Below are 26684 nucleotides of genomic sequence, written 5' to 3'. Positions count from 1 at the left end.
TGATGTAAACATACAGCATAAAACTTCATCAATCCAAGACTGTCTGAGACACACCAGGCAGGTGTACTACCACAGACAAATAGAGCAAGAGCCATGGGCTTGGCTCCTGCTCTTGTGCTCTAAAAAGGTCTCCTGGAAGTTGAGCTCTATGAACCTTGGAGTCCTGGAGAGCAACTCCCTTAACAGACTTTCTCACTCAGGAACTGGAAAATAGCAAGCTCATACCTAAGTGCAGCTGGGACTACAAAGCAGAAAGCCTCTCCTTAGGAAAACAAAGCTAGAACAGATCTCAGAAAGTTATGTAGGATGCTGTCAGTTCTATGCAGGACCCATTATGCCATGCCAATTGAGGCAAAAATCAGAGAATGCCTTCTCCTGTGGGGAGCACTCCAGGAAGCACAGGGGACGTTGCAATTTGCACCATGGGCAGTGTTTGTGATCAGTGATCTGCTGCTTCATGGGCTGAAATGTGCTGCCATGGCAGCAAGGGCTGAACACAACAACAGGCAGGAATTAACCTGAATTAAAGGGAAATGTTCAGTTGTTAAGTCTGTTTTTATAATGTAGAATAACATCATTTAGTCTGCTGGAAGCAAAGGAAGCTAAATCACTCTCCAGCACTCCCTCTCCCACAAAAACCTCTCACTTATTTTGCTGCTAATGACTATCTGTCCCTTCTCTCTTCTCTAAATGCTATTTTGCCATGGTCCTTCCTGTGATTTATGTACATTAGAATTGCAAGCATGAATAAGAAGTACCTCACTTTTTTATCATGCCTTGTAAGTACAACACATTCAACCTAATAAATGTTCATTCTTTAATTTTTTTAATAGTTTTATTACTGATAACGGGAGTTTCTGTACTTATTCATTAAATTTATCAAGCCTTTTCTTTAGGAATTGATTTTGTAACTGATGAATTTATAATACATTTTGCTCCGAATTAATATTAATGTGTAATTCTAAGCCACTTTCGTCCTGCCTTACTGGATTAATTTAATGTCTTTTTAAAGATACAGCTCTATGTGACATCATTCCCCTGCTAGATTTATAACAGCCAATGAAGTCACCATAATAGTTTCTCATAATTTTCTTCTTTCAACAGTGGTCTAGTATGCCATTATTCCTGCTTCTCAATTATGAATCTAGCTTCTGGACAGGTAACCTTTACCTAGAATGCAATATTTAACTCACAATAACAGTAAGAAATACTTTACAGTTTCACTTTGATTAATAAACCATATATCAGTATTAGCAAATTTCAGTATATTTTAGATGCAATAGAGATGAGAAACAGTATAAAATACAAGGGTTAATATTGAAAATGTTGCACGTGTTTCTGAAAGAATCATATTTCTTTCCAGCTTTTAAATCTCAGTTCAAAATCTTGTTATTTGTTCTGTTTGTACCTACTTATAACACAGATATTTCCTTGTATAACGACATGCATATGAAATTACACTCAGTATTATATGAAAAATATTCCATATTGTGTTTTCTTTTCCTTTTACTCTTGTTAATGAGAGATTTAGTATGTTTATGCTCCTTGTCCCAAGTTTAACATTACTAGTATAGAAAGTAGGTGTGAAATTAATACCTTTCTGTAAAAACATTAATTTTGGCAGTTCAAACACTTTCAGCTAGAAGCTCTACCTTGGGCAGGCTGCACCTTCATGTCTGCACACTGGCTACTGGCTCCTTTTTCTCCTTTGGTTTCTCTCAGTTCCAGAGTCCCTTGGATGTCAAGGAGAGACATGTGTCTCATCTTTCTGCCTCAGTGTAGTGTTTGAAGTCCCAAGTATTTATTCTCATTTCCTAATATTTAGACTTTGTGTGTTGAATGGTGCAATGTCTTTGATTATTGACAAAAGGTTCACACCACAAAAAAAATTAGACCAACAGCTGGCCATAGCCATCATGTAGGACCAGGTTTACACGAAGATTCTTTATTGTAACAAAAACAAACAACCCATATATCTGTCTACAGAGTTAATTTACATAGGTACATCTCAACTGATTCTGAAATTAGCTTAAGTTTGGCAGTCATAACTTTGGTGCCCTGGGCTAATATGGCTGCAGGAGATAGATTTATGTTATCATAATTGTATAACATTTTTGGAAATGAGGGAAAATAGCATATTGACAATCTAATCATATGAACAGTATCCTTGTTTCAAACTTCAGATGTGTTTAAGAAATAAATACTTGTGTGTGGTCTTTCTTCCCTTTCCCTCCTCAGCAATTATTCTATTTCTTCAGGGTCAGAAAAATGAAAATGCTGGAGAGGAGAAATAGCAAGTTGAATAAATAGCAGGAAGGAGGAAAAATATGACAGATGAAGCAAACTGAGCACTAATCTTGAGAAAGATTTCCCTGGATTTTACAACATGTATTATTATACTGTTGCACACATTCCTCATTTATCAAACCTCCATTATAAAAATTTGCCCATCAGCTCTATACATTTAACTTCTCTAAGTTCATTGCAGAGCTCATTTGAGAAATATTGATGGAGAGGTTACTCTTTTCATGGCATTCAAAGTGTTTATGGGAGTAATTTTGCTCCAGGAGCATCACTTAACTCTACTGTATGCCACATGGTAAACAGTTCCCCTGATAAATTTTTTAACTCTAAATGTGAGGAAGAATGATTTTTACATTCAAACTCTTTGATCCAGGATTAAATTTGCAAAGTTCCACCATATATGTTTTCCTTCTTACTTACCTTTCGAGGAAAAAAAAAATAGAAATGGACATGAAAAAGAATTTAAAGGAACACAACCACTCCTAAAACAAAAGTTGTGTGTCAGCCCCTGATTAAACCATATTTTTCATTAAAGGATCAAATGTCCTTATTCCTGACAACTGGAGATAATGAAAAAATACAAACATGTGCTTTGTCTTTGTTGCAGGGTCAGGAGATACAATCACTCACTTAAACTATTAAATGTAATGCATACAAGCATAGGGAGATGAAAAGTGCCAGTTTAAATTAGCTTGACCTGTAGTGTTGACTCCTGGACAGATGGCATAATATACCCTGACTTCATTGCTGAGGCATTAGAAGCACACAGCAAGAGCCCATTGTGACATTAAGAAAAAGCTCAGAAGCAAACTCAGACTGAGATCCAAAAACCTGCTGGCCCCCTGTGAGGCTCTTGGCTTCCTTTTGCCAGACCTATTACAATATAGAATGAAGTCTTCTCAGTTTTAGCTAAAGCAGTGCAGTGCTCAGGCAATGAACATGCATTTTCTACTTTGCTGTCTGGAGTGTGTTTTAGGATGAGATTCAGAGTCCTAAAGACCAGACTCACAAAGGGCAAACCAGTCAAAGTCAATGTATTCTTCCCAGGAGAAGGAAAAGCTAACTGTACCCAAACCTCAGTGTTTGACAAAGCTGGCAATCCTTTTAAGGAGGAGTGTACAGGCATAAAAATTAGATAGATCTGTAAATCCACATATAGTATTTCTCATGAGATAGCAAGAGTCATCTAAAGAAGTCTTTCCCCCCATAAATTTTTGTACTGTTAGTAGAAACTGAAAGTTCCTCCACACACACAAAACAACCTCCACATAATTTTTGTAGATTTCAAATTCAAAAAGAAACAAAGTGCTTATCCAACTTCTCTTTTGTATTCATTCTCAAAATTGGGAGGGTTGTCTCTGCAGTGAATATATAACTCTCTGTGTAACCTCCTGAGAAACAGAAGCAGGGGTTTAGAGTGCAGAGCACTAACAAAGTAGCTGGGTATATAAAAACAAAGAGATAAAGGCCAATGGCATCCCACCAAGCAAAAGGCAGTTAGGAAAGCAAAGTAATTAGCCATTTTTACAATGCTTGGAAGTTGGCATCTTGAAAATGGTTGGCTCCAAATATCAGTGACACATCCATCTGCTTCTTCACTAGCATAAGATTGCAGCTACACGTTTTGGGAACTTAGAATTTAGGAGCTCTAAGTAACAATACTGTGATGTGCCCAGAATTCATCAAACAGGGTCACCTGCACCTCCAAAGGTCATATGGGTTTTGTTTTATCTGGTCCTTTATAAAACTAGAGAAAATAATATCCCTGAAATCTCCTCATGCTTCTGCCTCCTGCAAAGGCAGAAAGCATAACAAAGGGCAAAGAAAGTTTAGAAACGAGATGATGACATTGGATGAACCTGGCATGGAAGGACTGTGTGATGCTCTGATGCCATGTTATTACTCTGAATAGACCTGCCCAAGCTTCTCCTACTCTTCAGTAATTTTTATGTACTGAGATAACCGTACAAGAAGCCAGATAGTGTTTTATTCCATAAAATGTACCAGATTCAAATTGTTCTTGCCAGTGACCACACTTTCCATTTTGTTTTGAGGCCATAGTGTAATCTAGTTCTTTTCCCACACCCTCCACAAACTTTATTATTTTACAACCGTAAAGTTTTGGAAGCTCTCATTTTAAAGGAAGGAATTATTTTAAAAATAGGCAAAAATATACAAAAATATTGTCATCTACAAGTCAGCTTAGCATAAAACAAAAATCATTCAACCTCAAAGTCTGGCAGTAATCTGTGGCTCACAATTCAGGCATCACGACATCTTGCAGCTAATCCAGGCATGTGCTTTTAAAACTGTGTTCCACCTTTGTTACATAGCTTGCAGAAAGTCTGCAAGAAATAAAGTATCAAATGTGGTTTATTTTCAGCACAGACCATCTATTACAGTGTGAGTGATTTCTCTAAAGTTTTAAGTGCCTAACAAGAGAATGATTTGTGTTCCCAAGTCTGAGGTTTTTTCTAAATAGTCCTATAAAAGATATTTAATCCTGCAAATACTGCCTTGCCTAAAATTAGGCACCTGAGTAAGAAGGTTGAATTTAGGCATTCTGGCACCTGCTTTGTTAATTTAAAGCACCCTCTTAAATTTAAACATATTTAAGCACCAACACCAAAAGTGTTGGGCAGTTTCCATTAATCTCTTTCAGAAAAAAAAAAAAAAAAGAAAAAAAAAAAAAAAAAGAAAAACCAACATGCATTTATCTCCCTGACTAAATTTAATCATGCATATTAAAAATGTTGGCTTTTATGACTAATGGAAAGTTGAAATACTTTCTCACTGTATTATTTTAAAGGATTTGCAACACAGTGGAGTTTTCTGAGCAATCACAACACTGTGCATACACACTCTGCTTCTTATTTATACCCCAGTAGCACCGAGGCAGTGGATAATGGCTCCACTGTTGCAGTTACTGTACAGACAAAACTGTTGCAGCAACCTTTGCCAAATGTACAGTTTGGGTTAAGACCGAGCTGGAGGTGAAGGTCTAATCAGAGAGCACTCAGAGCAAGTGAGGGAATATTAAAAGCTCCCTTGCAGTTCAGAGCAAAGAGAGGCCTCTAAGTAGGGCAGATCTCCATTCCAGGCTGTCAGAAGGCTGAGTTGTAACATGAGCTGGGCTCCATTTGCTTTTCCATTTATATAAAAACCTTTTTGTTTCTTTTGTTATAAACTTAGACCTCCAGAATAAAGCCTCGAGGAAGGGGGGAGGGAGAGGAACACTTGCTGCCTGGAAGATGTAGTTTGTTGTTTGACCACTGTATGCAGCATACAGCTCCTAGCTATCTGCCCAGTTTGCAGAAGCTCCTCCACACCAGATAAAATTCCTTAAAATAATGCTGTTGTCCACATCCAGAGAATCTGACCCAGCCCCTGCCCCCAAGGACACTACTTTGCAGAGGAAGGACTAAAGCACACCTGGAAAGCAGAGCAAGAAGAATGGTTTCCTTTTACAATACTCCTATAGAAGAGATCAGTCTTTAGGAGACATTTTAAGATGGGAAGACCTTGGCAAATTAAGACTTCAAAAGCAGGTCATAGCAGAGAGGAAGAAATCAATAGGATGGGAATAGGGTTAGCATAATAAGAAAGCTCTGCATTTGACATTCCTGATGGCAAAGGGAGCAGACCTTGGGCAAAAGGAGATAAACCTGGGAGAGGCTATAGGAAGCTGCTCCAGGGGCAGCTGTATCTATCGAGCATGCTAAGGGGAGGCAGATCAGTAATAAACAAGAAAAATGTATTGATTGTGCAAGAACAGCATATACTGACATACACTTCTAAGAGATTAAAACAAGGAGAATAATAAGTAGTAGGACATTACAAGAATTAACATGGAAGACGATGAGTGAAAGCAAAAGTACAAGTGTTTTGTTTTTCTGCAAGAGAAGACATATTTACCTCTTAGTCATTCACAGAGGAAGCAACACAAGCTGTGTTGATGCATTGGTGAAGGAAACTATAAAGAAATTGAAAGGCTTTACTCAGCTGAGAGTTATGAGTAGTAATAAACAACAGCAACTTTGCTTTTCATAAAATCAGTTTTCATCATTGCTTTTATGCAGAGCCCTTATCACTGATCCCATTTTACAGAAGAGGGAAAAATGACATACAGCTAAGTGATACAAATCACCAAGGCTGCAGAGTGTGGCAGTACAGCCAAGGACAGTGCTTGGAAAATCCCTCAGCATTTCACTCATGCAGCTGCATTCCTGCTGAAGCCAAATGCAGCCATGGCTGAAGGGAATGCAGGGGGAAAGCTCTTTTGCAACAAGCAATGTGGGATACTTGAGAAGAGAAAATGAACTTCCAGGTGAGACATCCCTCTGTGAATTTCCATTGAGCAGGTTGAGTACCTGAATAAAATAATTCACTCTGCCTCCAAATGTAAACTCAAGTCCTGTTTGTCTATTCAGTTACCCACAGTGGTTTATCTTAGTCTTGTTGTCAGGACAACAAAACCTGAAAAGAGAGAGTTGCAGTAAATAACCAATTATTAAACAACGAATTAGGGCTGTACATGGTTTACTACAGTAAATTTAAATTAAAAGAAAAATGGATCTCAAAATACAGAAATTCCAGTTTGGAAAGCAGTGGTATGATTAACTTTTAGTGTTTTGCATGAGCTCTGTACTTAAGCTACTGAAAAGGTAAACAGACAACAAATTTCAGAAATCTGCAAAGTGATAGGAAATTTAGTTTTGAGACTGTCCTCAGATGTACTCTCTCATTTAAAAATTACAGAGGAGAGCTCCTCATGATTAATATTTCAGTCACTATCTATATCATAGACTTTAGGGCTACATATTTAAGGAGAAGGATGAAACAAGTAATCAAGACATTTGAAGATAGTAGCTATTTCAGGATTAACTATACACATATGTCTACAAAATTGCAAGTAACTCATAATTGCATATGCCAATGAAAAACCTGCTCAGAAAGACATGAAAAGTACTGTAAATACATATATATGCATTGAGGAAGTTAATCAAAATATGAAGGCAAACACAAAGGAAGAGCCCTGTTGTTCAGAACCAGAAAACTGCACATTACCATTCTCTATGAGCTCCCAGTGATTATGGAAAATAAAAGGGCTGAATGCACATAAGGGGAAGAAGAATTTAATATGAACTATCACTTGGATGATAGCTCTACCATGCCTTGGTCCTTTTGAGCCTCCCTGCTTCCCCTACCAGTGAGGCAAAAAGATCTAGGGCTGGGGCCTGAAATGCTTGGAGGTGAAAGAATTACAATGGGAGAAATTGTCTTCTTTTCTTTTCCTCCTATGAATCCCACAGGGGCCCAGAAACCACATTTTATAGCAGATATTGAGGGCTGACTTCTCAGCCAGTGTTCTGTAAAACATGCTTTTTCATGTTATAAAACCAGAAAAAGCCAACAGCATTAATATTTTAAATTTGATTATGTTAAAACAGGTTTATTTCTATTCCCTTCAGTTCCCTCTTTCTTCTTTTCTTTTTTTCTCCTTTTTTTTTTTCTTTTTTAATTATTCCAAAGCGTATTTGTCAAACACTGCAAGTTTGACATTTGGCCAAGTTTCAGCATGAAATTTTATATCTGAGATAGTACAAGCTTCTGTAAAATGAAGTAGCAAAATGCTTCCAGTTAGCTTTAACAATAAATGGAAAGGGGAAAGTTGCTTCTGAAATAAGGCTTTTTTTCCTACTTGTTACTAACAAGTGCTGGAACAGATTACTTTTTTATAGGTGCTATTTATCTTCTGCTTCTCCTTGTTATTGATTTATTAACATATAAAGAACATGTAAAACATATCTAAGTAAAGCTTTTAACAACACATACACAAAGTCTCAGAATCCAGTCATACTGCTTTTCAGTGGCATAATGTCATTCATTTTAATTGACATATTCCTGAATTTTATTCCTAATTTATAAGCCACAGAAGTAGATCAGAATCTGATCCACAGAGCAATAAGATCTTTCTCTGTAAAATTTGGTTTTAAATGTTAGTCAGTGCCGCAATGATCAAAAGATGCCACAACAGTAGCAGCATCTCTGTTATTCTGAAATTTTCTTGCTTGTAAACTTCAGACAAAACCTCTTTTTGTTTGTTGATGTGAGCATTTTAACAGGAAACAGGAGTTCAGCCACTAAAAAGCACTTTTTTTCCAACACAAATTTCACCATTGTACTGTGATTGACAGCCATCCCAATGTCTATAAACAACCTACAAGCCTCCCAAATTGACCATTCAGTTCCTGCGTCCAACATTTAAACACTGAGCGGTTTTTGCGCTCAATAAAATTCCTTTTCATTTCACCCTGGGTTGCCATGTCTCTTCAAACAGAGACAGAAAAGCAGTGCTCTGTGTCAGACAGATTTTAATTTTCAGTCCTCATCCATTCGTACAATGTAGACACAAGCAAACAAACCCTACCCAAAGCCTAGCAACCCACAGTTTAAACAGTCAATGCATATGAGCTACGGGATGAAGGCCTGGACCTGTTCACACATGAATAAAGAAGATTAAGATTTTCTTTCAAAGACATGAAGCCTTTTTGACAGCCTGTGTCAACAGCGCTGTCTGCCTCTCAATGTGAAACAGTCTTCTATCACAGGTTCCCACAGGGAGGTCTTGCTTATTAGCATGCTTTACACTTCCATTCCTTGTCAGTATTTAATTTAAGAATAAGGGTGCAAAGTTTTGCAAACTCTTACTTACCCACAATGAAAGGATAACTTACTGGAGACACTGAAAGGAAATACCAGCTAACATGAACACCTACAGGGTACACTTTTTAAAGAGGATAACCTAGAAAAAAAAAAAGAGAGAAAAGCAGTGGATACAGTTGTGTTCTCTGTCATTGCAAGAATATGCCAGTAAATTTGTTAATCACAGAAAGTCTCGTCTAGCAGGTTACTTTTGTGGAATTCTCCTCAGCCTACACTTTAAGTGTAATGCACGGGCTGCTGTGCAGGGCAATATACCAACTAAATTTTTTGACATAACAAAAAATATCCATCAAAACAGCAGCAATAATACTGACCAGGTTCATATATGAGCACAAGATTGAAGGAGGTTTTCAAAGTCATCAAATTGAGTCCACTGCTATCATAGGCAATATGACATATAATCCCTCTCAAAAAGTGACCAAGCGCTCTTCTAAAACAACACTGAGGACAACAAAAACCAAACCCATTGTTTTCATTCAAGAGAAAGATTAGTACTGGCTGAAACAGTTTGGATTCAATTTCTCTAAATGAATGACAGCACCAAGTCACCATTACAGATTGATGTTATCATATTGTTTAAAATCAAAATATTCTAAGACTCCAATCTTGCAAACACACTTAGGTAGCTGTTTAGATAAAGAAGTGAGTGGTCCCAGTTAGGGCAATTGCATCATGCAGATGTAGAACACATGCAGCTTTCAGGATTGCAGTTTAAATTTCTGGACCTAAAAATAATAGGAAAAAACCTGTACCTCCTGCAATATTGGCAAAACATTTTTTTCAGGAACAAACAAAAAATGTTGCTGCTGTATTTGCTCATTTCTTGGGTAAGACCACAGATTTGTTATAAGTTTTATCAGCTAACTTAATATTAAAAATTTGCTTTGAAATTATAAAAGAAAGTCAGATTTCAGGGCAAAAAATATTGCAACAAGGAACAGATTATGTCTCAGCAAAATAAGTGGGAAAAGCTCCAAATTTTTCTCAATATTGGACTTAAAATGACATGATTAAATAAGGATAGTCCTGAAAGCCAAGTCATAATCCACATCACTGGAAGCAAGATTTCAGGCAGAAAAATTATAAAGATTTTTTTTCCCAAAATCACTAAGATTTTTCTTAAAGCTCAAAATAATTTGTATCTACATGTTTTAGGGATTTTTTAAAATAAATTGTGCAGCTAAAAGAAAATTAATATTTCATGGCTATAATGTAAAATTCAACATGAGATACAGAAAGAGCTGAATGACCTTGTAACTAGAAATAAACAGCTGAGGCAAGGAAGGATAACTAGGATTATAAGGATCAACATTTAATGCATCAAAAAAATCTTCCTTTAAAGCTGTGTACTGTACACAAAAATGATTCACAGTCTTTTACAAGTATCTGCTTAGCAGATGCTTTCAACAGTATTCCTGATTTTTTCCCCTCTGTGAAAATAGCAAATGAGTGTGTGAAAGCGAATACAATTACATGAAAGATGCACTTGCTTTTATCCTGGTTCAATACATCTCAAAGAAATTATCTAGGCTTTTAATTAGTTATTTTTAAGACAGTACACTTTGAGTTCTACAATTTGATCCTAGCCAACATTTATTTCTGTCAAGCAAGTATGTGACTCAGTGCACTCCAGTTATAATTCATAACATATTTAGTTATGTTCTCAAAGCTATGTATTTGTTTAACAGAAATAAATGTCATCTCAAGTTTTAATTTGCTAAAGTTAAATTTGTCTAGCCATCTAGAGGAAAATTACATAGGTCAAAACACAAAGAAAATAAGTAAAGAAGATGTGCAAATACAATGTGTAAAGGACCCTGGATTTCATTCTCCCCAGTGTCAGTTATTTATAGGTATTAATTTTGAGAAGGAACACTAGGTTCTAGCAGCAGTTAGTGGCAGGCCTATAAATAAAGTATCATTTCCAACATAAAAGCAAAAAACCCCTTCAACAAATAAAATACTGATTTTTATTTTCTGATCAGTTCTTTAATGTTATAATATAAACAATATGTTCATGTCTTTGAATCTTTTTCTTTCTTTTCTTCCCCCCTACAAATTAATTTATTCACTGTCTCTCAGTGTCTCAGGATGCAGTTTTTTGGTTTGGTTTGATTTGGTTTTTTTTCTGTTTTATTTGAGATAGATGCATTACTTGGAGTAAAACACTTTGTATATTGTGATGGAAAATGCATCCTATTTGCAAGGAAGACTTTTAAAGGAATTTGGAGACCCCTGCATAATTTCACTTACACACAGACTTATCAGGGACTTATCAGAGTGCCACATTTGTTAAAAAAATTTCTAACCTCCATAGAATTGCTAGTTTTTGAAAAAATCTCTAAAACTCTGTGATTTTAATATTTTTCTGTTAATTTTCATCAACAAACAAGCTCCATGACAAAGTTGGTCAGTAGAGAAGTTCGACAAAGCCTTGTTGAAGACACCTTTCGACATGGCTGCCACGTCCCCTTATTCTTTCCCAGCTGACCTCGGTGGGCTGTGATTTTGCAAGTGATATTTCTGTCTCTTTGTTCCTAATGGGATTCTCTTGTCTCCATCTCCTCACCAGTTACGAGGTCATCCTTCTCCCTGGGGGCATTTGGCTTTACTGTCATGGAGCACAATGGGAAATAGCCACCCTTCAAGCAATTGTCAGCAAGTTTCTCAGAAGCACAGGAATTGAGGGAACAGTGGTGGTGGTGGTATTTCATAACTTTCAGTACAGCTGGCAGGAGTAAATATGACCACATCTATTAAATATTTCTCAGGAGTCCTCACGCACACTAGATCCACTTGATAGCATAGGCAGGAAACAGGAAGAAACTTGTTTTAAGTGTTTGCCTGACAGAAAGGAAAATTTAGGAATGTGTGCTAGGGGATGGGGATTTAGGAGAGACTGTGCAAAGACTGGCAGATAGCAGGAGAGAAAGTATGGATGTTGCTTAACCATTCCCACTCATTTATCTGGGGGATCTTTGAAGATACCAGTGTATCATATAGACAGGACTAGTGGCTGCCAAAGGCGAGAATGACCAAGATTTGTCTTTTACTGAAACATTCTGGTACTTTCAGCTATTTCAGAAGAGACATGCACACTGGGTCATGTAGCAGGAGTGCTCCAGCTTGCAAACTCAGAAGCACTACCCTTGTACCTTTGTGCCCTTACCATCAGTTTACACAGACTGACAGGCTGTCCCACAGACACCAGATTTCCACAATTGTAATTCATCTGTTACTGTATGGCATGCGTGGGACAAAATTACAGGGAAGCGGATGTTCAAATTTAGTCTTTCTTTAACTTAGAGTTTGTAAAGTGAATCGCTCACACAGCTCATGGGGTTTCTTCTTTTTACTTAATCCATATGTGATATGCCTGTTTCTGGTTGGTAGGGGGAAAGGACATGTTCTGATTTGGGTTTTGTGTATTTTTAATGATTTATCAAAATACTGAAGTGTTTAAACTGAAAACCAAAATCACTATTTATTTTGAGATGTTATTGCAGTACCTTGTATTTTTTTTCATTCACCAAGGCCCCTGACCAGGTTACCACTTTGACTGAAGCTCCTTTCTCCCTTGGTACATAGTCTATGACACTGGAAACTTGTAAAGAAATTTTGTGTTGGGCACAGAAATGCCCTGAATAGCATCTTACAGGCAGTCCCTCAGCTTGTTCTCCTTGATGTGCACAGTTCATAAACAATTTTTCACTGTTCACTCAGTCAATATTTTCAGAGGGAATTTTACAAATGATCATATTTCAAGCATAATTGAAACTACACTGCAGTTCAATGTTGTGTCCCAGCACCAGTGACAAATTGCACGACCCCTCCACTGTGCCCAGCTACAGGAACACAATACAAAATGTGAGGCTGCTCTATTCAATTTATTATCACATCACAATCCTCAAACCTCACTTACTAGCATTAAGATCATGGCCCTTCATCCTGTCTTATTCAGGTTTGCTCAGAGTGTGAATGTGGCCCAAAGTGTTGTACCTGGTATTTCAGGTAAGCAAGAATCAGTCAGGTCAAAATTAAGAAAGAGTTGTTTCTGCCCTCACACCTGTAAGCTGATTGACCATACTTGAGGAGAACACTAAATTCCTTCTGAATATTTTGGGGCAGTAATGAAAGCTTTTCATTACTTTGACACACAGCAAAACTGTGAGAAGGAAAGGGAACTGGGAGGATAGTGCAGGGTGAGAAAAACCAGTTAAAGAAGCCTCTAGTCCTTCTGGGTCCAGAATTCCACTCAAAGGGAAGAAGCAGATGCAGGGGCTGGAGGTATCTCTGGGCATGTAAACACTGAAGAAACTCAATCACACAAGAAACACTGATGCTACCTAAGAAATGGTAGTACCTATAGGACAACAATTTTGAAGAGTGACTTTGTATGCATCAGTGCTGGACTTATCCATAATATTTCAATGTTCTATACCAGGTGATGTGTGATCAAGCAGATTCCCAGTTGTCCCAATTTTTGTTGCCCTCACCACAAAGGCAAATAAGGTAAAAAGCAGTTGCTTAATGTTTTCATAATTTATAGTGTGTTTGACATTCATTCAGTTTACTCATCTTGTTCCTAATCCGAAAATAACCAGTTTTAAAACAGGGTATTCTGCAGATTTTTACAACTTTATAACATCTGCACCAAATATTGTGGGAATGTTTTAACCCAAGTTCCAAAATTATACATGATTTAATAAGGGAGTTGTTTATGTTGGTTAAACAAGTCAGCTATTGAAAACAGATTCATGGAGGATAAACAGCTCTAGAATGTGAATTGTTTAGGTTTATTGCATTGTCCATAAGTATATTTAAATATCAGTTATTAAATTAGGTTACTAAACTAGCTTAGCCTTACGTATTTATGTCTGGGGTCCTTGTATAGCATTTTGTGGCACAATGTTAATCCACCTATTAGCATTTTCAGATTAACCTGTTTGAAGAGTAACTGGAAAACAGGAACAGCATCAACAGGAAATGTTAAACAGCTATCAGTGTGTTTATCTGAGAAGATTTCCTGTCTGTAAATACAGCCAGTTTTGCACTGCTGTTGATGACAATTCACTGTGTGGAGTTTAAAGCTTTCATAGCTATGGCTCCACCTTTATGCATAACTTTTCTCGAAAAGTACATAATGAATTGCTAATTTTGCATGACAGCCTAGATTTGACTGGTTTAATAACAGAAAAATTGCTCAAGGTCTCAAAAAAGTACAGTGACACGCCTCTTTGCGAAATAATTTTCACGTCTCCTGATTGGTGTAAACTCTTTTCTTTGCAATTTCAGTGTAGCTTTAAGAAGCCATAATAAAATGCAGTTCCTGCTCCAGCATGCCAACAGACTAAAATAAGTGGATAAAACATATAAAGAGAAGATGGAACTAGTTAGGATGGCAGTACTAACAATTACTAACTTTTTTCTTAAACATTGTTCTTTTGCATCCACTTTTTTGCAGGTTTCTCCCCTGTAGACTAGTGAGCATGTAGGCCATCTCTACGAAGCATTACCAGAAGATGCAAATTAAGGAGTAGGCTAAGATGTGGAGGTCAGGAGGAAGATGGGTGGGGGTGGACGAGGAAAGAAAATTATGTAATCAGTCATTAGCAAAGCACCTCTCACTTAGACAACACATAAGAAGGCAGATGTCATGCATTTGCTAAAGTATATTTCCACCTGTTCTCTATTCCCCATCCTCACATCCTCTGCATTCCTTTACCAGGACAAAGAAAAGCTTAACTGTGTTAACATCAGGGTTAAGAGTTTCCTTCCAGTGATGATTTTTCTCTGAGAGAACATACTCCTTTCTTTTTAAGCAACATTTGGCTCACTAGCAGGAGAAAGTGACAAAATTTGGGTAAGAAGGCATCCAAGGTTTATAATCCACAGAGCCAACTCTTCCCACTGCTCTCTGCCAGGCTTCTAGCAGATGTTATTCTGCAGGTAGTGCCAGGAGCCAACTGCTGCTCCTGTTAGAAAAAGCCATTCTGCTCACCTGCTGGAGGCAGGAGTTTTGCTATGACTACTGCAGCCAGTTCCTGTTCTCTAACTTGAACAGTCCAGTCTCTCCCCTGGGGTGAAAGGACCCAGGACCACAGGAGACACAGATGCCTTACTGGATAATTGAGACCTAAGCATGGCTAGACAGGGATTGCAGCCACCTGGTTTTCACACAGGCACAGCTTTTGCCCTGCCAGGGAGGCAAGCCTCAGGGAGGCAGGCTTCTGAGAAAACATCATTTCATCAAATGCCAAACACCCAGCAGTGGCACACACTTTGTTCTCTGCAACACAGAGCCAGTGGTCTGATTTCTGCCTTCCCAAAGGCAAGGTTAATTGTCTCTATGTGATCCATAGAGCAGCCACAAAATAATGTGTTGAGAACAGATATCAGACAAGGTAAGAGCAAAAGAGAGGCATACTGATCATTCTTCCTCTTCAGCTGTCAGCAGGCACAGAGATTTGAGCTGTTCTGGCACAGAGCAATATTGAAGCTTCTGTGGCATGGCCACAACAAGCCATGCAAGTGGTGAACCGTGTCTGACACATGCCCATTAGGGTAATAAAAATGGAACAACTGCAAGTAATCAGGTCTCTGATTAGTATCAGTAAAGTCTTTGGCACTATCGTTTATCACAATTGCTTCAACACCATGCACAAGTTCTTGTTTAATATTGAGTCACACAAAAGTGTATCTTAAATTCAAGGGATAAACAAACCCTTCTCCGTAGTTCAGAGTTTTGTTCTTTCCCAGTTCCAACAAGACCTGTCCATAAATTATCACAGGATAGGATCACAGTGTGATTGAGGAAAGTCATGAGAAATCTGAAGTTTTTGGTAAGTTTAGCAGAATAGCAACAGAACACAGCTGACGAATACAGTAACACAAATCATAAAGCCTTATTGTCAGTACTGGAAAAAACTTATTTGACTAGCCCCACTTTAACAAAACACTTACTTTTTCCACCAGTGAAATATTGGGTGATTTGGTTGTTGGGAGTGAGTTGAGGTCTGATATGCCTGGTTAGTCTTTGGTGGGTAATTCATTTGGATCCTGAACACCTAGACCAGATGTTTGTATTTAATAGGTCAGTGAGTCTCATAAGCAAGTCATTATTTAATAGTAGAATTGGGTATTTCAGCATCTCTCTCTCCTTTTCCGCTACCAAGCAGACATAGTGTCACACATACACACTTTTATCACTTGTGTGCAGCATACTGTAGGCATTCAATAGCTTTAAGGGTTGTGTGTAGAAGACTGATGTAATTCTTTGCCGTTTATGAGAGCTCTAACTGTAGGTTTAGAGGATACAAAGGTTTAAGTATTCTGTATCTGGGACAGATTCAGAGGTGAAGCAGAAAAAGAGAGTCATGTTTGGAATATAATACAAGTGTGACACAAGTACCACAACAGTCATCTGTTAAGTCCTCCTACTGCCTAATTTGAACTATGGTTTTATTCATTAAATAGCATTTACAGCTAGATACTTTACTGAGCTGTCAGCCTTTCCTTAATGTGAATCTGGAAGTGAGTTCATTTGGGTAAGTCTGAATTCCAGATCTTTTTCTTCAAGTGTTCATTTTATTCACATAATTATTTTGGACTTAGTCCAGTGGGATAGGGTATGGTTTGGCCCATCGTTATTTCAAAGATTCCAAAATTTTCAAACATTGGATTGTAACTGAATCTGTGATACCCACAATGTATGAAGAAATTTAATTACCAACTGAACTCAGATCTGTATACAAATAAGTAGAAAACAGTCAAGAAGTGTAAATTTGAAGCTTATCAAATATATCTTTCCCCTCTTTCTCCATTCTTGAAGCTGTCAACTCCCACTAAGTAGCGGAGATTTTCCAAAGTGAAGGGCATAATTTGGAGTCACAATTGTGAAAAAGCAAAAATAATTGCTCTTTTTAATACCAAGTATTTTTATTTCCAACTATTATATATTAAAATGAGATTTTGATTAGGGCTGTTAATCAGAATATTTTTGTATAATTCAGAATTTTAGAGTGGGATATTGAAATTATATTTAAAGATGGGGTATAAAATAAAACTAACATCCATTAATATGAAAGAATCGATCCTTTTAAATACATAATGAAAATTAGGTATTTAAATCCAGTAATATAACTGCAGCATATAAACACATCCTCATAGTATCAATACATAGCTAAGTGTTGAAACAAACTTTAAAGTGAATATGGAATAAATTAATTAGAAACCCCAAGTTCACCTCATATTAAATATGAATGGTAACAATGCCTTATTGCATAATTTTTTCCCCCAGTGACTTTTATTTTCAGTTGCACAGAAGTTTTCCATATTTCAATTGTTCTCCCTGAAGTATGTAATGCTGTTTGCTCACTTCAGGCGAGTTCTTCTAGAAAGTGTCATCTTAAATGCTTCATCCAGTTCCAGGAATAATATTAAGGTTAAAATGGTGCTGTCCATGTAAAAATCCTTCCAGCTGCCTCATGAAAGAAGTCTGTTATCCTTGCTGCTTGGAGCAGAGGCACGGATCTGTTCAGGAGGTTTCTTGCCACAAAAATCTATGTCAATTAAAATGTTGATGGAGACAGCTCTGGAAAGCACATTGCTACATGGTGCAGACAGTCAGCTGAAGTCTGGCAGCTGATTTTTCCAAGGATCCTCTGGGCCCTGAGCACTCCTTATCCCCATACATGGACAAGGGGCAGAGCTAACAATGCTCCTGGTTCTAGCCCACCTCCTGCACCACTTTATGTTCTTAAAATGACAACTTCTGAAGTCCTGCTGAGCTTAAGAAATTTTAGTTCTCAATATTTTTAAGAGAAGGTTTCCAGAGCTAATTCTTATAATGAAAAGGCTGAAAACACTGTGTAGCTACATGGTGAAACCTTTAAAAAAAAAAAAATCCCAAGAAGTCTAATAAAAAGAACAACAGAAGTTTGGGGTTTGGGGTTTTTTTAACACAGTCTTGTGACTGTGAAGGCAGTTTCATGATCTGTCGTGGTCTACGTCCTGATATTTTAAATGCTTGTGGCTGAGAATACTGGAAATATTCATATTTTTCCCTGAGAGAAATGCTGCAAGGGATGGAGCAGTTTTGTCATGCCATTAGTCCAGAACTAAGACAGAAAACCAGTTTCTATCCATCAGGCATGCCATTCACATTGGTGTCCTGGCAGTAAAGGAAAGAATCTGATCCAAGGGGAAAGCGAGACAAGGAAACAAAAGGCATGTGTTGAGAGAGGTCAGAAGCTGGGGGTTTGGACGAAGGCAGAAGGGAGCAGGAGAGGGCTGAGAAGCAGAAATAAGCATGTCTATAGACAAGTGGTGAAATTGCTCCCTTTAGAAATCTGGGAAGAAAAGCAGCAGTCCTGGGTCCCTCTGTAGTGCAATGAAACACTGCTGTGAAAACCACTGCAAAAATGTGTGGCTTAACACCAGGTAATGGCCAACCACTGCAAGCATGGACAACCCGGATGACTGAGGTGTGAGCTGCGTTGTGAAGTTTCCAGTCTTGTTGGCCCTGCAGTTGTGGAGAGGCATTCCTTCCCCTGCTCCTTCCCTTAGCTTCCCATGTTAAAGGCAACCATATAAAATGGAACACATTAAAACAAAGAATCCCTCACAAAAGTGAAAATAGTAGGAATTAAGGTTGCTACAGATCAACTCTTCATACATGATCATTATGGAAACTTCTAATGGCACTCTTGCCCATTTCTTGCACAGCCTTCTTTGTAGGATTATCAAACAGACAACAGCCACTACATGGCTCTCAATTCTATACTTTTTCTCAAATTAATGTATTAAATACAGTACAAGTATTTATTCCCTATCTTTGAATTCACTCCTATTGTTAGTACTATCACAATGTTTAACAAATAAGGACGATTTTCCTGAAGTTCTCTTTCCATTTCTTACAACTAATGCTGGGATTGGCAGTAGGCAGCTGTGAGAAAGTTAATTAAAAGTACTTGATCATCTTTGCATGAAGAATTCTGTGACAGAAAGAGAGATAAGGGCCAATTCAATGTTGCTGTGTTTTTCAGTTTCTCGTAGTACTAGTCCTTTCTCTTCTTGAAAGCCTCTGTTTTATTCACTGACACCTTTCAGCTTCTGTAAAAACATAGCAAGTGTTCCCACGAGCAGACTCGTGCCATAAATCAGGTGAGCAAATCTCCGTAGATGTAGGACTAGCTCCCGCCCTTGGGATTTCTTTTTGCAGGTTATGTTGGCACCATTACTTCTGGCTCTGAGCCCAGCTGCAAGGAGAGACGTGTGCCTCCCACCACCTCCTCCCACAAGGATGTCATCAAGGCAACCCCGCAAGGTCCTAGCATCTGGCCAAATGGAAGAACAGCAAATGACTGGATGGAAAGATTCCAGACAGAGCTGGACTGGCAGCTGGATCTTGCCCTCACTATGTTCTGTGCACTTAATTGGTATTGCAATTATCATGTAATTAAAGAACATCATAACATGTACAAGTAGGTTGAATTAATATTACTTAGGCAGTTTAACCCCAGCAATTATTAACTTCTCAGAGCTTGACTTGGAATCTTAGCATTCATGTAGAGTAGTTTTCTGGATGTAACAGTCTTTACTTATCTGACAATATGCTTCATGCTTCATTTGCCAGAAATGTTATGAGCTTTGAGTCAACACATTAGGAGCATGTCTCTGTTTTCAGTGGCAGAAGGCCAACTTTTAATTTCACTTATTTGCCACTGGCTAAACTGTGTCATTTCCTAAACATTTCTTAATTTTTAAAATAAACACCTAACCAGTATTTCAATATACTAAAACAGAGTGTTCAAGTGAGTGGAAGGGGGAACAGAAATATGCGGTAAGGTGTTATATATGGGGGAACTCTACTCCATTTTTATTTTGACAGCATAGGGTGAAAGTATTTTGTATCTATTCCCCCATGCTTCAATTTACTGTAAGTTTTATTTTGGGTTTAGCTCTATTTTGCTTTGAGCAGAATTCTGTTTAATTTGCTTTATAGTTTTGTATTCAAGATATATGATGTTACAGAATAAAAGAGCAGCGCAAAGTACAAGATAGCTTGCATGTCCCTAAAAATGTAGGTAGCATGAATTAACAAGATTTGGATGTTCCTACTGAAACATTTGGCTAATAACAGATTATCATGTTAAGAAGTCAGATGATTTTACTTTTTCTGCAGAAGAGTGGATTTAAGACACCAGCACTGTCCTTCAGCAGTGGCTATCATCTGCATTCCCTGTGTGTGCTGACAGTGTTCAATAGTAGAGCATCTCTATTTTTAGGGGGAAAAAGCTCCTCTAAACTATTACAATTTTTTGTGAATTCTCTGCAATATTGAGACTTTATTATCACCAGCGTGCACTTCATCACAACAGTACTGTCTCTGTTTGACAGATGGAGTTACAGTAAAGTTACCCTTTTTAGAGGAACTGGGGAGAGTTGTGATGAGAATGAGAATAATAATTAAATGTAATATGTCACCAGATTGTAAATGTATATCAGATTGTAAATGTAATCTGTAAACATATTTTTTAAAAATCTCTGACGTACTGCTAAACGTATCGCACATTTACACTGATAATTTTATTATTCACTTGAACACTACATCTTCAAGAAATGGAACTTTTCCTTCTTCATGACTGAAGGGCTTATTGCTGACTTTGATTACTCAGGTATTTCCATCATCACTTGAGCAAACTTCACACCCAGAAGTCATTCCCAATTACGAAAACAAAACAAAACCGGCCTATTTCAGCTTCCCCAAGCTGAACTTTTAATTATTTCCAATATTTTCGATTAATTATTAAGTAAGTATTCAATTACTTTTAAATTTTTATTCATCACAAATATTTAATAGTTTTAAGGAAGATCCTTTTCTGCTGTTAAAAAAAAAAGGCACCACCATTATACAGCTAAGGAACACATAGCCATTAAAAATATCTGGATCAATCGTCTTTTATTTTGCAAAATGATAGGTTGCTTAAAGCTACTGAACATTAAGACATTAATAAAAGTGTCCAGGACAGCAAATAATCATAATAAGTGGTGTCAGCATGACCTTCTAATTTTATAGCCTTTTATTTGAAATACATTAATGAACAAAGCCATCAATCAATACTTCTATATTGAAAAGTCCATTTTGACTTTCCATTGCAATTTTCATTTCACCTATTTATATAGCTATTGCATAATTCAGACATAGACCTAATATTTCCATACATGAGAGAGAGACAATTCACTTTAAATATCCATTACATGTATTTTTAGATTCCATTTAAAGCCCCAAGGAAGTGTATATGATATGCATGAGAACACTAAATTAACTCATTAAGATAAGCACAATTTTGTTAGTGTTAAATCAATTTCTAGTAAAAGACTGCTTTCTTGTGCTGGTAATTTATGGAAAGATTTGACTGTTATAGCTTGCAGCAAATCCTCATGAGCATGTCTGTAATCTTACTATGCTGGAAGTATTACAGATAGTGAAAAATACGCTTAGGCATCATTTTTAGAGAATGCACTGTACCTTAAGGCATTGTGGAATCTTCATCCTCAAGAATATAATTTTTCACTATAGGGAACTTCCAAAACAGTACATGAAGTGGCCTCTCTCTGCCTTTTGGAGTGCTCATTTCTAATGGTGTCATGTGAACTTTCCACTCAGAAAAAGGGGCAACACAGAGATGAATTAGGGAACAGATAGCATTAAAAGGATGGTGGGTTTTAGGATCTGTATCACAATTCATTTTGTTTATTTGGACAATTCCAACTCTTTAATGTTCAGTTCACACTGAATATGGAATGAATGCTTTCTGAAATAGTTACCAGATAAGATTTTTTACTTAAATTTCACGAGCCACGTTCAATAGCTGCAAATCAGTGTAATTCCATTTGAATAAGGCTGCAAATCCACTGCAGTATAAAACTATTTAAGTCTGAATTCCCATGGTCCAAGCTTCAACCCCACTCCTGCCCCTGTCCTGGTCATCCTTGCCACAGCTGTGTGGCTGAGGAATGCCAGTGACCCACCCTAGGTGGGACTGGCTGAAAACAAACCTTTGATGGGGGAGCTTCCTAAACAGCTCTTGTTCAAGCATTTGGGTAACTCAGTGTGGCCTAAGGCAGAGAGAATGCCAGCTTAGAAGGGCAGCCTGGATTTCAATCAGCTCAGTCCACTCTGAGATCTTTGACACATGTCACCGAAACTTATTGCCTGACAAGGCTAAATTGTGTTGGTTTGAGTGGAATAAATCTTGCCACAGTAAGAACAGAGCAGTTTTCCAGGTAAGAGACTTTCAAATAACATATGGCTTGTCTATAAAACACTGAGATTGTGGTAGTTTAAGACACTAACTGAGCAGGGCAGATAGATGCAACAGATCTCTTCAATGAAATTACATTCAATAACAGAAAACCACAACTCCAGATTTAAGACTCCCTGATAGAAGTTAAAAAAAGGAAAGAAAACAACCCCCTCAGAAAAGCCCTGTCACAGAATTGTTCATTGTACAGATGTGCAGCAGACTTTTGGGTTAGTTGCTGAGGCTGCAGTTACAGTCTGCTTTGTACTAGGATCATGAGGAACATGATATGTGACTGTATCTACCCCAACAAATTGTGCATCCCAACATGAGCCAAGCTGGAAAGTGAGACAGCCGGAGCCAAGGACCTGACTTCCAAACTCTCTGTGTTTGGAAGGACAGGGAATACACAGAGCTCTAGTCTGCCTATGCAGAACAAATGCCCATGAGCTGTGGGGCTGCATTAGTTCAGCTCCTGAAGCACGTTTTCTGCTATGGCTTAGCTCAAATAGCAGCCTGTGTGCGAGGAGAAATCTCTGCAACTTGGATTGATAGAGAACTGGATGAGTCTCCTCAGGAATGCTCACTCACCTGGTCTGAGCTGAAAGGCTCACAAAGATGCACCCAGGTATGTGCTGGGATGGGCTGGATGGACATTGTCAAAAATATGATAGAGTCCATCAAGCAAACTGATGAAAGCTGTATGTGTGGAATAAACTGTGGTGTATCTTAGTACTTGTCATTTTTAAATACGAGGCAAAGTTCACCTTTGATACCTGAAAATGGTTTTCTTAGTGGTGTTTTTTTAATTCACGGCCAAATGCTGTATGAAGTCTTATACATACTCTGGTTTATTCCAGGCATTTTGCCTGAGTAAAGACATTAGGATCAGGCTTATAGATTCTAAATTCTTAAGATCCTTTGGGAGACATAAATCATGACTTCATATAAGCTGGCTGATTCAAGTGAAAGAAAATACATGTAAGAATGCGTACTTGTTAGAAATACATTTTTAAAGATATATTGAAAAATCAAGTCCTGTTGCACTGATGTCATCTGCAAAGGTGGGGCACTGCCTGTGAGGTACTTCAATGTTTTGTGGGTTCCTATAAAACCTGGCCAAGGAGCAAAGGCATTTCAGTTTAACAAGCTAATAAATAGTTTTGAATAACTTACCTTGTGTCTCATAACATTTGGAATCAAAACATAAGGCAAATCCAAGGAGGATAGAAAAAAAAAAAGAAATGCAAGGCTGCCCTCTGTCTCTTGCACTGGAAGGGATGTAGGGATAGTTATGGAAGCAGTCACTTTTTCACAGCCGTGATCCATTGGCTTTTCTGTTTTCTACCCTCTGTTTCAGTAAATGGAGCATTGTGCTGTATTAGATAAAACTAAAAAGATATTCTGATACCAATTCAAGATTCATTAAACAAAAAAGTGCTGTGCAGACAATTTTGCAGGGAATTATATGACCTCCACCAGTAAGCCAGAATGTTCAAATATTGCAGGAGGAAATAGTCCTCTATCTTGAGATAATAGTCCTATATCTTGAGATTTAGCCTAGAATTGACAGAGTTGATTTGCATTTAACATTTTTCCTGCATTTGGACTTTTTCTAGGGTTTTTAAATTTTCTGTCAGGATTGCAAGTCACCTTGGTGTTAGCACTGCAGCTTCCCCAACTCCCAGATAATCTGGCAACACTATTGTGATCCAATCAGACATTTCTAAATTGAGAGAAGTGAAAGAGGAGGAGAAAGTCCACATTCATGTAGGATGAAAAATTGTAATGGAGAAAGTCTGCATTTTACTACTGGGAGTATTAAATCCATTGAAGTGACTTAGCCATAGAACAAACATAAGTGAAAGGAACCTTAACTCCAAAATTTTTATTGTTTGCTGATTAACTATTGTCTAAGCTGACAAGTTTTGCCTCTTAACCTGCATTTGAGACACAATGCTTTTCTGTGGTGTCTAGAGGAGAAGGAATAAGAGAAGTAAATTATGAGAATAACATTATTCAATAGTAGTCCTAATTATACTGCACCTGCTTTGACATTTAATTACTCAGTTTAGCTATTTTTGATGAGAAACCTTAGGCTTTTACATGTAAAATAGCAGAAATAAATTTAAAAGAAATAATTTTAAATATTAATTTTATACCTGAAGTATCATGCCATGGATAACATCTGCTTTTTAGCTTCAGAAGGCACAAGACTGAATCCACACATAGAATTTCAACCAGTTCTTGCTGTATTTCATGTAAGAGCACATGAGCACTATGTGACCACTGTGGGGCCATTATAAAGGTTGAACCTACAAATCTTTAGATGTCTGCCATCTTTAGTCATACCTGAGTGCCCTCATTTAAGGTAGGGAATTAAACATGCAGCAAATGAGAATCACATGGGTAACATTTGGAAAATAATTACAATAACTATGTTGATGGAAATCATCCAAGAAAAGCTTTGGCAAAATGAGTTCTGAAGTACATTTCATCTGTGTTTACATTTTTCACACTAAAACACAAAGTTTATATTGTTCCCCTTTACTCCACCTGGGAAATGAGGGATATTTCTCTTCTATGTTTCCAAAAAAACAAATACAAGATTGGAAATAAATGTTAAACTGTTAGCTTAAGGGCGTATTTTCATCTTGTTTGGAGCTATAATTTTTAATAGCATTTCTAAGAGGCATACATACTAGGAGAATAAGTCCACCTGGACTTGTGTCAGAGGTAAGTGAGCTGAGCTGTGCACGTCTTTGTCTTCATGGAATGATCCAAGCAGTTTTGTACCTTATATGCACAACTACCTCAGTCATAGTTTTGCCCTTCATTTTGCCAGTTAGTCCCTGCATAAATAATTAAGAATTTCTGTTACTTGACTAGACAGTACTTCAGGAATCCATAATATCAATTTATTAACCTTTGCAGACTAATTTTCACAGCAAAAAAAGTGAAAAAAATACTCATCAACGCCTGCCTGTGTTAATATATTACAAACACAAGGCTCAGAGGAGTATGAGAGCTAAGTTGAAGGTGTTATTATTTGTACTATTTCTCTATTAGAGAAGCATGTAAGTGTTTCAAACAAGGCTATTGTAGCAAGTTCTGCACATAGTCCCAGACTTTTTCCCTGGAGAGATCTATAGGCCCTCCTTGTGTCCCAGCCACTCACTAGTACCTTCCAGTGGGTCAGGCTATACAAGCACCACCCAGTCAGCTTCCCTCCTGCTGTCCAAATAAATATCAATAAGTAAGGAGTACAGTGGGCTACTTCAGCTAGTGAAATAAGGTAAGGCAGCTCCTCTGCAAGAATAAGCTGAGATGGACCATGAATATGAATTGGAAGTTTATTTATCTGACGACTTCAGATGAACAATCAGTTTTTGACTGATGTCTTGCTTAGTAAAGAGCACTGCAGCAGAGCAGCAGGGATTTAAACAGAAAAGATGGAAGCCAGGCTGGAGTTTTCCCATTAATGTATAAAAGCATGTAAAAGCCATCAGATGATGGCCACTGAGGCTGGCAGCAAGGCTGGCTTAGCCAAGACAAAGCTCAGACACAGGACAACCCAGCAAAGGATAAGTAGTGCAAGGAGGAAATTTTGTCCACTATGGGAATCAATAGACTTTATCAACAAAAAGTTGAAGGAGAGGAGATTGAAAAACAAAAGAGAGGATCCTAGAGGTGGTGTTTTGAGATTAACCACCTGAAACAGATCAAACAGACTTTCTTCTCTGACCTAAGCACGTATAATTTACAGCTACAACAGTAAAACAACTAAGATACATCCAAACATGTTTTTGAGTTGCATGTACTATTAAAGCCACTGTGATTTAAAGCAGCAGAAGGCACTACACTGAGGTTAGTAAACACAAACCAAAAGGCAATAGCACAGATTACATCATTCAAACCAATTAAAAGGAAAATAATCAGAAATAATTTCATGTTGTGAACTAGTAGTGGCATTAGCTCTTAGAGCAAGTGCACCCCCATTCTCTTAAATCACAGCTAACATTTAGATAAGATAAATAAGCTTGGTAACCAGTAGTCCACTCTTGAGCATCTCACTACAATCATAAAGTCAAAACTAGCAAAACAATTACAGTAGTGTCTTCACAAAAGGGACACAATTTTATTCCACAAAAGTGGTCATCTAATGATATCCTAACTTGATTTCTGAATACAATTTAAAATCTTCTCAAAAGTGTTCTACCCTTTAATTCTATGGATCTTGCCATTGCAGATTGCACATACACAAAACATTCAGAAAAGGGTCTGAAAATTCACTCATAAATCCTAGAGCCAAATATAGTGTCAATAGGTATGGGGATCAGCATTTGC

The 26684-nt window shown here is 37.6% G+C and overlaps 1 long non-coding RNA gene across 1 annotated transcript; it reads left to right on the top strand.

The window, feature by feature from the left end:
* Positions 1-546: 546 nt before the first annotated feature.
* LOC148225496 (uncharacterized) lies at positions 547-24778 on the top strand. The gene is made up of 3 exons (XR_015807664.1): positions 547-779; positions 1105-1159; positions 19253-24778. It is a non-coding gene; the product is annotated as an uncharacterized LOC148225496 (long non-coding RNA).
* The last annotated feature ends 1906 nt before the right edge of the window (positions 24779-26684 follow it).

The sequence above is a fragment of the Sturnus vulgaris genome, chromosome 1 (genome assembly GCF_052056855.1).
Source record: "Sturnus vulgaris isolate bStuVul1 chromosome 1, bStuVul1.hap1, whole genome shotgun sequence".
Taxonomy (NCBI): domain Eukaryota; kingdom Metazoa; phylum Chordata; class Aves; order Passeriformes; family Sturnidae; genus Sturnus; species Sturnus vulgaris.
The sequence above is the reverse complement of the archived record's forward strand: the minus strand, read 5'-3'. Positions and strand labels throughout refer to the sequence as shown.